The sequence below is a fragment of the Schistocerca americana genome, chromosome 4, assembly GCF_021461395.2.
Source record: "Schistocerca americana isolate TAMUIC-IGC-003095 chromosome 4, iqSchAmer2.1, whole genome shotgun sequence".
NCBI lineage: Eukaryota > Metazoa > Arthropoda > Insecta > Orthoptera > Acrididae > Schistocerca > Schistocerca americana.
Window position 1 is genome coordinate 359298781 of NC_060122.1, and position 14606 is coordinate 359313386.

Genomic DNA, 14606 nt, shown 5'->3' on the forward strand with positions numbered 1-14606 from the left:
TAAATACAGCAAAAGACTGTATCTGTATTAGTATTAGTAACAGCATTTGTCAATCCCACGCTTATTAAAGCTATACACTGTGTTTAAAGACTGATAATATCTAATACTGCCAAACAATTTCTGCGTCAGCCTCGAGATAGAATTTTACAAAGGAAACCAAGGAATTAGATAAATACATCTACAACCATTTAGATCGCTGTAATTGCATAGGTTCTAATTCTTCCGTTACAGAGCGAAAGATAAGTTAACTGTGAATAGAAGTTTTTTTTTTCCTTTTTCGTTCTCTCTTCTTTTTCCTGCTATGCTGTCACTGTTAAACTTTCGATGTATTGCATGTCTCCCTGCTTCTCTTTTAGTTTAACACACAAGCACATATGAGCAGACGTTTGACTTAAATCAGAGTTTGTATTAAATGCTATTGTGTTTCTTATGTATGGCAGGTCTTTTAAATGCATGAGATATGGAGTAAAAAATCAAAAACAATCAAAATTAAAAATCGTCCTGACTGGTGGTTTTCAGGCGTCTTGGAATTCAGTCTGTCATCTCAGTAAATTGACTCACTCACTCATAGAATGATAGATTAATAATGTGGACTCATTTCAAACTCTCTATAGCACGCACTCAGGATAACTAATTCTTCGATGTTGTACAGAAAAGTGTTCGTCATACCGTAATTCGGATAATAATATAAAAATAAGTGGGGTATTGTCAAATGGGAGACAGGATGTCCAATCGGAGTACAAGGCACTATGTAATTAAACTAAATGGCACTGTTGTGACATAATTCACAAGACTTGAGTACTTTTAACAATTACTTTTTAAATGTAGCAGCGAAAATAGGATTAAATGGTCCACTTGAAGCAAGAGAATATATTAAAAACGTCATTCCACGGAACTTTAAGCAACTCGTATATCCTTCGCTGAAATTAATAGAATTATAAAAATTCTAAAGAAGAAAAATCTCATCTGGTGCTGATGGAATTCCAGACATAATTCTGAAAAGTTGTTCCGAATTAATAAGTCATGCCTTTAGTGATATATATAATGCATCACTGGCACAGGGAATTTTCCAGATATGTTAAATATGCAACTGTTAAATCTTGTCATAAAAGAGGGCTTAAATAATTATCGTCAAATATGCTTAATGACATCTTTTTTAAAATATTCGAGAAAGTAATGTACTCACGAGTAGTCTCAGACTTAAGTAGAAACAATTCACTCAGCATACCACAGTTTCGATTCTTGAACGGTGCCTCGACTGGGAATGCCATTTATACATTCACTCATCAAATGATACAAGTCTTAAGTGATAAAATATCACAAGTTGGTATTTTTGTGTCTTTCGAGGGCTTTTGATTGAGTGGATCATGTGATTCTCTTAGAAAAATTCAAGTTTTATGGAGCTGATGGCTTTACACACAGCTGATCTGAAGTATACTAATAAAACACAAAAGCTGTGATGAATAATTCAATGTTTGGAAGGGTGCAAAATTTTAGTGACTGGGGATAAATTACAAAGGGAGTGAAGTTTGTGGGGAAGGCTAACCAAAGACTGCGTTTTAATGGCAGGACACTTAGAAAAAGTAACAGATCTACTAAGGAGACTGCCTACACTACGTTTGTGAGTCCTCTTTTAGAATACTGCTGCGCGGTGTGGAATCCTTACCAGATAGGACTGACATCGAAAAAGATCAAAGAAGAGCAGAACTTTTGTGTTGTCGCGAAGTATGGGAGAGAATGTCACTGAAATCATACAGGATTTGGGCTGGACATCATTAAAAGAAAGGCGTTTTTCGTTGCGACGGAATCTTCTCACGAAAGTACCATCACCAACTTTCTCCTCGAAAATATTTTATTGGCACCGACCTAAAAAAGGAGAAAGGAAATCAGAGCTCGTACGGAAATATACAGGTGTTCGTTCTTTCCGCGCGCCGCCATACAAGATTGGAATAATAGATAATTGTGAAGGTGGTTCGATGAACCCTCTGCCAGGCACTTAAATGTGATTTGCAGAGTATCCATGTAGATGTAGAGTCCAACAGGGTTCAATTTTTGATCCACTGCTATTCCTTATATACGTGAACGACCTTCCGCTTAACACTGAATAAGCAAAAATGGTACGTTTTGCAGACGATACTAGGGTTATTATAAACCCAATTAGATTGAAAGCAACAGAACAGATTGTTAATGATGTGCTCGAAAGAATTATTAAGTGGTTCTCAGAAAACGGATTCTCCCTAAAGTTTGAAAACACACACTATGTTCAGTTCTGCGTAACAAAGAGTCATACCAACAACTGATGTAGTACATGAGCAGAAGTCAGTAAACAGAATAGAATGCTCCAAATTTTTGGTCTTCATAATTATGAAAACTTGAACTGGAAGAACTATATTACTGAGACACTCAAACAATTACGTTCAACTACATTTCCTCTTCGTATGACTGCTAACCTTGGAAACAAGCGAATAAAGCTCCTGACTTATTTGGCATGCTTCCTGTCAATGTCTTATGGAATAATTTTCTGGGCTAATCCACCACTTAGAAAGAAAGTATTTATTTCACAAAATCGAGCAGTAAGCGTCGTATAGGTACGTCTTCAAGGAGCTGCGCTGTCACGATTCGCTAATCAAATTCGTCACAAATAACCTATCAGAATTTGAAAAGAGCACTAAGATCCATACTTACAACACTAGAGGGAAGAATGACCTTTCTTGCCCTTTATTAAAGCTATCTAGGGCTCAGAAAGGAGATCAATATTGAACAACAAACATCTTTGATCGTTTGTCCAATTATACGAATAAAATGTCTGAAAGGTAGCTACACACTTTTTAAATTTAATCTAAAATTATTAATCCTGGACAACTTCTTCTATTACATGGACGAATGTGTGTTTAAATACTGACAGCCTGTAAAGAAAGCCACGTTTTTAAATGTACTTGCGTGAGCAAGACTAAAAAGTAATGTGTTCATTTATTTTGATACCAGTTTCATATACGAGTACATATCCTGCAAACTGACTCGTCCCACATAGTTTCGATAAAAGAATCGTTCAAATGATCTATGAAACATGTAAATAACTGCATTAGCCTATGTTATTAGTAGTGCTCCGCCTATTACTCGCCAGAGGTTATCGCTGTTATATCACTAGCATGTTTATGTATACCAAAGTGTAAGCTCTGAACTTCTTATGCAGGCTAACATTGCTAACTGTTTCTATTGTTTGAGTATGTAATGCATTGGAATCGCAAAATTTTATTTTTGACAAAATAAGGGGCAAAAAAATCGTAATACAGAAATGAAAGTTATTGAATAGTAATTCTTACGCCTTATTTAGAGAGTGATTCATATTGGAATGAGGTTCTTTCTTTACGCAACTGCTCTACGCCTTCAGTGAAACTAATGGAAAATATTACACGAAGATAAATGGCCATTAGCAATAGGCCCTAATGTTATGGATACCGGCAATCTGATGGATCGCATGCAGCCGGCTGCTGTGGCCGTGCGTTTCTAGCCGCTTCAGTCCGGAACCGCGCTGCTGCTACGGTCGCAGGTTCGAATACGACCTCGGGCATGGCTGTGTGTAATGTCCTTAGGTTAGTTAGGTTTAAGTAGTTCTAAGTTCTAGGGGACTGATGACATCAGATGTTAAGTCCCATAGTGCTCAGAGCCATTTGAACCATTTTGATCGGATGCAATTCGTGCACGCAATATGGCTGCCTGGCTGGTTAGCAGAGACGTGTGGCAATTTGGCGGCGACTCGTTTCTCTACTTGTTAAGCACGGCTGTTGAGTTTTTTCTCGTTTCGCTTTGCCCACACTGGGCAAGAAATTTACGTTAGAATTTTAAGTTATCCAGGAACCACGGACTACTCGGAGAATTTAAGTGAAAGCCAGTTTCCATTTATATTCAAAAGTAACACAAAATACACACTCCGATTTTGCAATGATTAGAATTTTGAAGCCTGTGCTTTAGAAGCAGAATTGATGGGAAGTTCATTTATGAAATAATTATATGCATTATTAAAGTTTTAACTTTTAAACAGAGTGACATATGTACCTACTGTAATGTTAAGAGGACATTTTAATTTAATTGCTCAGGGCAAATGTATTACAAAGTTGCACTCAAATCCCTTGTCATCGCATACAAACTAACACTCTTCCATACCATCTATAACAAGAGTTACGGTAGTCAGTAGTGCTGCTATTGACATCATCTTTAAAGACACAGCGAATAAATTGAGTAAATACTTGCAGTTAAATTGTAAGAGTAACTAATAAAAAGGAATCGAGAACTAATAACCGTAAAATAAATTGTACTGACATATTGGAAAGATGTACACAACCCCTCTGGCGTTAGTGAAAAATGTAATATATTCCATAAAGTAACTAACTTTCCAACAACAGCGCTTCAAAATAAATTATAATTCTCAATTATTTTAAATTTATGTTTCGCAAGTAATTCATGGTATACGGAGATCAACTGAACTGCCGCTAAACACAGCAGTTCATTATCCGCGGCAGAACTTCTCGATACAGTGACGTTCATAATACTGATTGAAATTGCTTGGCAAGTCGCTCGTGTGTGGTGTATTAGCGTGCGATCGATGCCAGGCGATATTGCGTTCGACGGATTGCTGCGATCCGTCGCTCGTGTTTGTGCGACCCTTAAAAAGTCTTCCTCTGCGAGATCGAAGTCAGCGAGCAAAAGTATATCCGATTCAAATTACCCACGCTGCGTCTGTGGTGTAGCCATAGACCATACATAACACAGACTACGCATGTCCCTATCTTTACCGTGTTAGCGCTTGAAACTAACATCTAAGTCACATGACTCGGGGCAGAAGGCCGAGTGTCTGTCATTACGTCCTGTGTGAAGTGGAGCTGACAGTTACAGTTTCTCACATTCATAGCTAAAATCAAACATTGATTTTGACAGTTCAAAGAACTATAGTACTACTATTACACATTTAGTAGTGCAGTTAACATAGTTTCTCCGAAATTCCTGATAATGAGGTAGTGCTTATCTTTTCTTCATGTGATCAAGTTGAAACATATTGATAATTCTTTTAACAAGCGACAGAATTTAGTGAATACTTGTTTCTTTTCTTTTTTTCACTGTGAATTCTTGTAGTTCACCGCTTCCACAGGACTGGAAGACAAAATAACAATTTCGAACGCAGCATTAGTTTTGTAAAGATTCCACAAGAATATGTGTGAAATGCTGTAGTAATGTTTTGTAAGAAAGGAAATTCGTTTTGTGTACAATGTAAGGTATTTAAGTAAAATAAGCACATACGTTTCCTGCTTTTTATTTAATCCAGTACAGATACCGGAATCATAACAAGATAGGAAGCGTAATATATTACAAAACATTGATTATGCTGGTGTAGTAAACTAGATATTAACGGTATTTCGTCTTAAAATCTTAGTCATTCAACAAGTTTTACATCCAACGACCAACATCCATCCTAACTTTCAACTTATGGAAATACCTCTGCAAGTATTTTGAAGTAATTCACTTACACAACCGAGATATTTGTCACTTTACTTAATCTGTAGGATACAAAACAAAACTTATCGAAGCATACGTGAAGGTCTTTACTTCTGCATCTAGTGAAACGCAAAACATTTTATTTGTAATAAAAATGTCATAAATAGTGCACTACAAATGCGCAATAACATACTCGGCTTTGTGTCCCGAGTCACGTGACTTAGATGTTGGTTTCAGTAAAATGACCTCATGCACAGTCTATGTTATCTGTAGTCCAAGGTGTAGCAAATAGCAAGCATACACTGCGAGACCAGAGGCGTAATTTACGATCTCGTTAAGTATCATATTTGACGTATTGTTTGATTGAAACGCTACAACTTTATCTCAGAATACTCAATGGGCAAAATACTTGGCTGTTTCTTCTCTCTCTCTCTGTGTGTGTGTGTGTGTGTGTGTGTGTGGACGCGCGCGTCCGCAACCGTTTTCCGAGGACGTGCGTTAACTGAAGTCGGTCAAGGATCGCTGAAGGAAGAGGAAGTGACCTCGCGCAGTAATCAAGCTGACGTTTTGAAAACTGCTCCCATATTCTCTTGTTTGTGCAGCAAAGGAATGTCTTGTTCATGCCGCCGCATCCAGCTTCGCCTCTGAGGTGACCGGCCAACATTTTACGCGCAAACTGCAATTCCTCCTGTACATTTTTGAGTCGACGAAGGAGTCACGTATAACCAAAAGTAGCTACATAAGTTGTTATCCTTCAAAAGCTTCAGTAATAACAACAATTTCGTGCTGCTCATTGTCATGGTGCAAGCCCCTTCGGTGACTTGTGTGTACCTAACCTACCCTACTTATCCAACCGCGAAAACGGGACCTATAATTCGTTCAACGTGGAATCCGAACCACACGTCGTTTCTGGCGACTCCTCACATCATTGAGAGACGAGGGCGAAGTTAAAACGCAGACTGAAAATTCCGTGGTCCGACTGGGATTCGACCCCGTGACCTCTCAGTTTCCACGCACGCGCCTGACAAAATCTTCAGTTAAAATTAAAATATTATTGTCTCTAAGTATTTTTGGTCGTTATTGAGCAGGAAAATTACACTCTTAAGATGCTCTTAACGTTACGTGACGTTTCCGAATTCGCCATATTATTGCAAAATACTACGGAACGCACGCAGCTTGACAAACACTGGTGTAACCTCTGTTAGTGCAGTGGGTCATCAAAGCAGAAACGACCTCAGTATACACTACATGCTAGTTGCAAAACTAATTCGAATAAATTTACGTAACAGGTAACAAGTAATTATCGTGCCTCCCGTTTAAATAATTACCCAGACGAACGCTCTATTGACGGATCCAAAGAAAAAATACTGCTATTTAAAAACGATAGTGGCACTCAAAAATTCAAGGAAAATAGAAACAAAAGATCGGAGACAAACTGCAACAAGGAATATGATTATTCTGAGTAGTGACACATTCTGAATGAAACAGAGTACTACATAATAAGCGCTTGGATTGGGTGGGCTAGTATCTGTTACCACTAATCAGCGTTCACGAAAAATGACATCATTTGTCGCAGTAACAACTTCTTACAACACATATTGAGTGAGATTGTTTATTCTTGTACGCGTAATGGTGACATACACATTCATTATTGAGCACTTGGTAATCAATTTCGCTTGGGCATATCTGGCACTGTGAACAAACGTAGACGATATCCAATTTCCTTTCTTCATTTGCTTGATCATTTCGAGCGTGACGAGAATAACACTTCACTGTCGTTTGGCGTGAATGATTTAACTTACAGACTGTCATAAAACAAGTATATTTATTTATTTATTTATTTAGCGAAGTGTACATATACACTCCTGGAAATTGAAATAAGAACACCGTGAATTCATTGTCCCAGGAAGGGGAAACTTTATTGACACATTCCTGGGGTCAGATACATCACATGATCACACTGACAGAACCACAGGCACATAGACACAGGCAACAGAGCATGCACAATGTCGGCACTAGTACAGTGTATATCCACCTTTCGCAGCAATGCAGGCTGCTATTCTCCCATGGAGACGATCGTAGAGATGCTGGATGTAGTCCTGTGGAACGGCTTGCCATGCCATTTCCACCTGGCGCCTCAGTTGGACCAGCGTTCGTGCTGGACGTGCAGACCGCGTGAGACGACGCTTCATCCAGTCCCAAACATGCTCAATGGGGGACAGATCCGGAGATCTTGCTGGCCAGGGTAGTTGACTTACACCTTCTAGAGCACGTTGGGTGGCACGGGATACATGCGGACGTGCATTGTCCTGTTGGAACACCAAGTTCCCTTGCCGGTCTAGGAATGGTAGAACGATGGGTTCGATGACGGTTTGGATGTACCGTGCACTATTCAGTGTCCCCTCGACGATCACCAGTGGTGTACGGCCAGTGTAGGAGATCGCTCCCCACACCATGATGCAGGGTGTTGGCCCTGTGTGCCTCGGTCGTATGCAGTCCTGATTGTGGCGCTCACCTGCACGGCGCCAAACACGCATACGACCATCATTGGCACCAAGGCAGAAGCGACTCTCATCGCTGAAGACGACACGTCTCCATTCGTCCCTCCATTCACGCCTGTCGCGACACCACTGGAGGCGGGGTGCACGATGTTGGGGCGTGAGCGGAAGACGGCCTAACGGTGTGCGGGACCGTAGCCCAGCTTCATGGAGACGGTTGCGAATGGTCCTCGCCGATACCCCAGGAGCAACAGTGTCCCTAATTTGCTGGGAAGTGGCGGTGCCGTCCCCTACGGCACTGCGTAGGATCCTACGGTCTTGGCGTGCATCCGTGCGTCGCTGCGGTCCGGTCCCAGGTCGACGGGCACGTGCACCTTCCGCCGACCACTGGCGACAACATCGATGTACTGTGGAGACCTCACGCCCCACGTGTTGAGCAATTCGGCGGTACGTCCACCCGGCCTCCCGCATGCCCACTATACGCCCTCGCTCAAAGTCCGTCAACTGCACATACGGTTCACGTCCACGCTGTCGCGGCATGCTACCAGTGTTAAAGACTGCGATGGAGCTCCGTATGCCATGGCAAACTGGCTGACACTGACGGCGGCGGTGCACAAATGCTGCGCAGCTAGCGCCATTCGACGGCCAACACCGCGGTTCCTGGTGTGTCCGCTGTGCCGTGCGTGTGATCATTGCTTGTACAGCCCTCTCGCAGTGTCCGGAACAAGTATGGTTGGTCTGACACACCGGTGTCAATGTGTTCTTTTTTCCATTCCCAGGAGTGTAGTATTACAACACATTTAATGAAGAAAACACACAAAACGTACCAGAACGAATTTTCACTCTGCAGCGGAGTGTACGCTAATTTGAAACTTTCTAGAAGGACTCGAAATTAGAGTGTTAGGCAGATCTGAGATATAAAGAATGAATAAAATGGAAGCCAGAACAGACCCGTGCTGTAGTCCATTTTTCAACTGTCTCTGTTTACTTGTAATGTTGCGCTGTACAATGCGAAAGGATTTGTCTGACAGCGTGGTACCGGTTAGCTTCAGTATTGTGCAGCGTGTAGGAGGCTCTCTTTCCAAACTGTGTCATAACTAGCACAAATGACAAACGAAGGTTAGTAGAGATTCGTGCGTCTGTGAAAAGATCTATGCGCGAAGTATACAAAAACTACCAACGTCACACCTTAGCAAAAGATATGGCTGAGAACCCGAGAAAATTCTGGTCGTATGTAAAAATCGATAAGCGGGTCTAAGGCTTACATTCGATCCCTTGTTGACCAGTCTGGTGTGGCAGTTAAAGATAGCAAAACGAAAGCTGAAGTCTTAAATTTCACGCTCAAGAAATCGTTCACGCAGGAGAACCATACAAACATACCGTCATTTGACATTCTCAGTTCGAATATAATAAACTTTCTGTTCGTCAGAGACAAGGATTTTATCAAATCTGCACTTATTTGTTGGTGATGCCGTGGTGTACGGTATGGTATCGAAGATGAGTGACTACAGGAAGATACGACTTAGACAAAATTTTCAGTTGGTGTGATGAATGGCACCTAGCCCTAAATGTCGGAAAATGTAAATTAATGCGGATGAGTAGGAAGAACAAACCTGTAATGTTCGGATACAGTGTTAGCAGTATTCTGTTCGACACAGTCAAGTCGTTTAAATACCTGGGAGTAACGTTGCAAAGCGATATGTGGTGGAACGAGCATTTGAAAACTGTGGTACGGGAGGCAAATGATCGACTTCTGTTTACTGGGACTATTTTAGGAATGAGTGGTTCATCTGTAAAGGAGACTGCACATAGGACGCTGGTGTAAACCTATTCTTGAGTACTGTTCGAGTGTTTGGGATCCGTTCCAGGTCGGATTGAAGGAAGACATCGAAGCAATTCAGAGGTGGCCTGCGGGCTTTGTTACCCGTAGGTTCGAACAAAATGTAATTTGTGAGGAGATGCTTCGAGAACTCAAATAGGGATCGCTGGAGGGAAGGCGGTGTTCTTTTCGAGAAAATTGAGAAAATTTATAGAACCAGAATTTTAAGCTGACTGCCGAATGATTCTGCTGCCGCCAACATACGTCGCGCGCAAGGACCACGAATGTAAGAGACGAGAAATTAGGGCTCATGTAGAGGAGTACAGACAGTCATTTTTCCATAGCTCTGTTTGCTAGTGGAACAAGTACCTTACGCCACGCAGCTTACGGTAGCTTGTGGATTAGCGATGTAGATGCAAATCTACACAAACTACTTAAGTTTTTTTTCTTGTTTTTGGAATCCTGCCTCTACGTGTGCACTTGGCCTGTGTAGCTTCTATTTGCCCTAAAGCTAGCTTACTCTGGAGAAATGATGTTTCAGATTTCTGGAGTAGTACTACTGAGCAGCGGTCTTTGCATCAGTTTGCTGCATCAGCTTAACAGAATTATGCAATGGTGTTTCAGATTTCTGGAGTAGTACTACTGAGCAGCGGTCTTTGCAGCAGTTTGCTGCATCAGCTTAACAGAATTATGCAGAATCCTCAGCGCAGAGCAAGGTTCAGTAGTACGAGATATGGACTTAAATGTCCACACACTGTGACATGGCCTATTCATCCACAGCTGCGAAGTTTTTTTTTCATACTTCCCAGTCGGAAACGGTGATTTGTCATTCTGCCGGGAAATGAGCATGCAGTATACTTCCCCGGTCTGTAAGAATGGACATAAACATATGCTGCTAGCACTCATAGCAGTTTCTTCTACGAGGAGAACTGGACTCTACAGTGAGAGTGTAGCTTGCCACCAAGTTGGTACTTTTGGACAATAGCAGAGAAACCTACATACAACATTTACATAGGGATGTGGATACCCTGAGAAGAAAAACTGTCATCTGTGAAAATCTTGCCTCTTAACAGCGTCCATCTTCCACGACGGGAAGACACTGTGAGTTTATGACGTGTATGCTTTGTTTACGAGAGTGATAGCATTTTCTTTCGTTTAATGTCGTGGTTAGTCGATTTCAGAATTCCAAATTTCAAATTATGGTGGGTGATATTTCATTGTTGTTGGAATGCATCACTGTTGGATATGCTCGAGACTTTCTTAACTGATGCCTGGTAGACTATAGTGGACGCTATAGTTCTCCTTAAACTTACAAAACCGCTGATTTATCTCTTCGTGTTTTACCGCTGCTCTGCAACAAGTTTAATAAAGCATACATGTTTAATAGCAACAAAAGAATTAAATCTGGAAAAAATTTAAATACGACATGGTTTGTTTTACACGGAAGGCTACCCAACTCAGAAACAAAACCGGTTTGTGTAATCATTGGTGCAAGTATGAATTTCGAAATGCTCATTGGTGACGCAAAGCAAAAATTTCTGTAAATCAACAAAAAGTTATCAATTTTTAGAAACGGTCTATCTGGAAAGGAATTTGCCATTTCGCTGGTGTTCGTCAAAGGGGTACGTGGTATCAGACCAGCCATTCTCCAGTCCAGTAATTTTTTCACGCTCTCTACAGATATATAGGTAGACGCTTTATAAAATTCTCCTTCTTTAGATATTTTTTCCGTGAGCGACTAGACACTGACTTTTCGATGGGCATTATCGTGTTGGGAAATTATTTTTCCTCTCCTTCACCTAGTTATCAAAGATGGCATCATCGTGCATCTGAGCAGTCATAGCCGGCCGAAGTGGCCGTGCGGTTAAAGGCGCTGCAGTCTGGAACCGCAAGACCGCTACGGTCGCAGGTTCGAATCCTGCCTCGGGCACGGATGTTTGTGATGTCCTTAGGTTAGTTAGGTTTAACTAGTTCTAAGTTCTAGGGGACTAATGACCTCAGCAGTTGAGTCCCATTGTGCTCAGAGCCATTTGAACCATTTTTTGAGCAGTCATAATTTCGTGCCGAAAAGTAAAGTTCCCTAAACAAACGTGACTGTCTAGAAATGATGTAGGTTTTGTGGTGGCGTGTAGCTTTTTCTCTTCGGATCGGCGACTGTGCGAAAACATCGTCTAGAGAAAACTGGTCTGTGACATATTTAGCGTCATTGCTCATGGTCCAAGTTCATATGTCTTTTTTTTTTTTTGTCCGTCTCGGTAGGTGCGCGATCAGCGTGGTGGATTGACAAGCGAAGGGGCCCGGGTTCGCTTCCCGGCCGGGTCGGATATTTTTTCCACTCAGAGACTGGGTTTATTGTTACCCTTATGTTCGTATAATCATAACTGACGTTCCGTTCTTGACTTGGCTGAATGGGCACTTCCTGAAATCCAATTTTAAAAAACGGAATGTTATGTTTTCCAGTCATTGTAAACAAGCATGAAGGATGCACCACAGCTCTCTTTGCGCAAAAGCCTTTCACATGTCGTGCTCGTGGACACTGTCACCCAGTGGGAATATCAACTTCTTCATATTACTCTTTTGCTTCTTAGAGCATGCACATGAAAATATCCGCTAAAGTAGGCAACGTTAAACGTGATCGGCCTGCACTACAAATTTAGACTTAAACGGAAATTTTGGGAAGCACCATGCGATTCAAGACTTTTTTCTTGTTGACTATGAGGGATGTCAGATTAATTATTTCACATGTATATGTCGCAAAGATCTCGATAATAAATTCAGAGAATCTGGCCCATGTATGTGCGAGTACAGGGAATCCTTTTTACGCGCACAATCCGGCAATGAAGCAGGATGGATGTAAACGAAAGAGATAGCAGGTCCTCTTCTCAAATCTCGACAGCTATCGAACGATAGTTAATGTTGATAGACAACGTTGGCTAAGGCACGTTGGTAATGTCTCGAGGGAAGGTAGTGAGTGTCGTGTTGATGTTAATATGATCCTCGTAACATCAGGTCACGAGATGCAACGTCTGCGGCTCAAAGGCTTACTTCTGCTACGTCTTCGCGTTACATATAAACCGTCGACAATGACTGTGCCGATCAGGTTACATAGCTTTTTTCTCCACACTTATTTTTTTTAAATTCGTTGCACCACATAGATATTATTTTCGGAATATTCTGTTGATTAAAAGTGGGATCAAGAGCGTTAAAACTACAACAAAAAGCAAATTAATCTGTGAATGTAGGCTTTCCCGGTGTATACTGTTAATGAAATCTTCTCGGGCTTACATCCGCGTAGCTGCGTTTTCTGGCAAAGATGATGAGAATGACACTCATCGATACGTCGTGAATTTTTGACGCAGCTACCCGGATGGAAGCCCGAGAAGATTTCATCAGCAAATTCATCGTCCTCTTCGGGGAAGAGTGGATACGTGGATTCCTTGACACACACACAAACACATGCTGGACGAGTCCTCTACTGGTTTCTAGTTTGCGATGTTTCATACAACTGCAGTAACTATAAAGGCAAAAATTTTGTATGTACAGATACTAATTTACCAAACAACACAATCTGCAAAGATAAGACATAAAACAGTACAAAAAAACTGGCAGGTCCAACTGTTCCATAACAGTGTAAGACCTGGGGGAATGGGACTGAAAAACGACTACATCAAGTTGAGAAACCAGTGCCTGATATCGATCAGGTATATCATCAGAAGTGAATATATTCAGAGCAGGCTGTATTCTAAACACTAATTAATGCCGTATAGCACAGAACTGACAGTTTCTTGTCATGTCATGTCATTAGTTGAAGCAAAACTTCGATGGAATCTAAGAGATCGAAAATCACTTTTTCATGATAGCTAAGAAGCAATAGGGTCTATGGTTTACACCTCTACTTAGAAACGTTTCTCATTATACAGATATGTTATAAATTTAATTCCCTTTTAATGCTTGTGAGACTTTAAATAAATGGGGGGGGGGGTTAAATAGTTTGTGATTGCGTCTACAATTTGACCTTATTGCTTTGCAGGACATTTCATAAATAATGTAGTCACTCATTACCAGTACGTAAGTGCATCATCTGAAACGCTAGCTGAATAAGGTTTGAACAAGACCGTGATGGACCATGTATGAACTCAATGAAAGTAGCATTTCGTTTCCATACTCTGAAGTTACCGACGTAGGACGTTTAGTCTACATTTCTTTAATCCGCATAAATAGCCGCAGCTTTGTATACAGATCGAGTGAAAAATTACTGAATACAAGGTGCCAAAGTTAAAATAGCCGTATGAAATGTAGAATTTTATTACTTCAGAGAGCTGATAGCTACACATTTCTTTCGATTGCAGAAACTAGAACTGCTCCAGACGAGTCCCGGGGTCTCTTACTGTAGCTCTGTTGAACTGCTGTTCATACGTTAGTGTTTGTATGCTGCCGTGGATAGCCTCTTCCTTAACGCCTTAGTACAGCCCAAACGTTTAAGGAGTTCGCCTGCTATACTTTAACAGACAAAATATGGCAAATGCTTCTGTAAGACGTTTCTAAACTACAAGCAAAACTGCTGAAGGGTGCGTTGTACATTACCGTTGTTAATATTTGTCAGCAGTAAAATAGATTTAATTTTGTAAATGTACTTTATTTATATGTACTTTCACAAACGTATCAACAAACTGTTGGATCCCTGATAAACGGAATCAGTGATGTATTTCGCTCCAAAGACGAACAAACAAGTCAGTAGGCAGGTGGTCATAATGTTTCGGCTCATCAGTGTAGACTAGGTCATTCACCGACTTAATGCA

General features: G+C 41.0%; 1 protein-coding gene across 2 annotated transcripts in view; it reads right to left on the bottom strand.

Annotated features, from left to right (window-relative positions):
* LOC124613197 overlaps positions 1 to 14606 on the bottom strand; it is a 537871-nt gene that overhangs the window by 337290 nt on the left and 185975 nt on the right. The window lies entirely within an intron of this gene.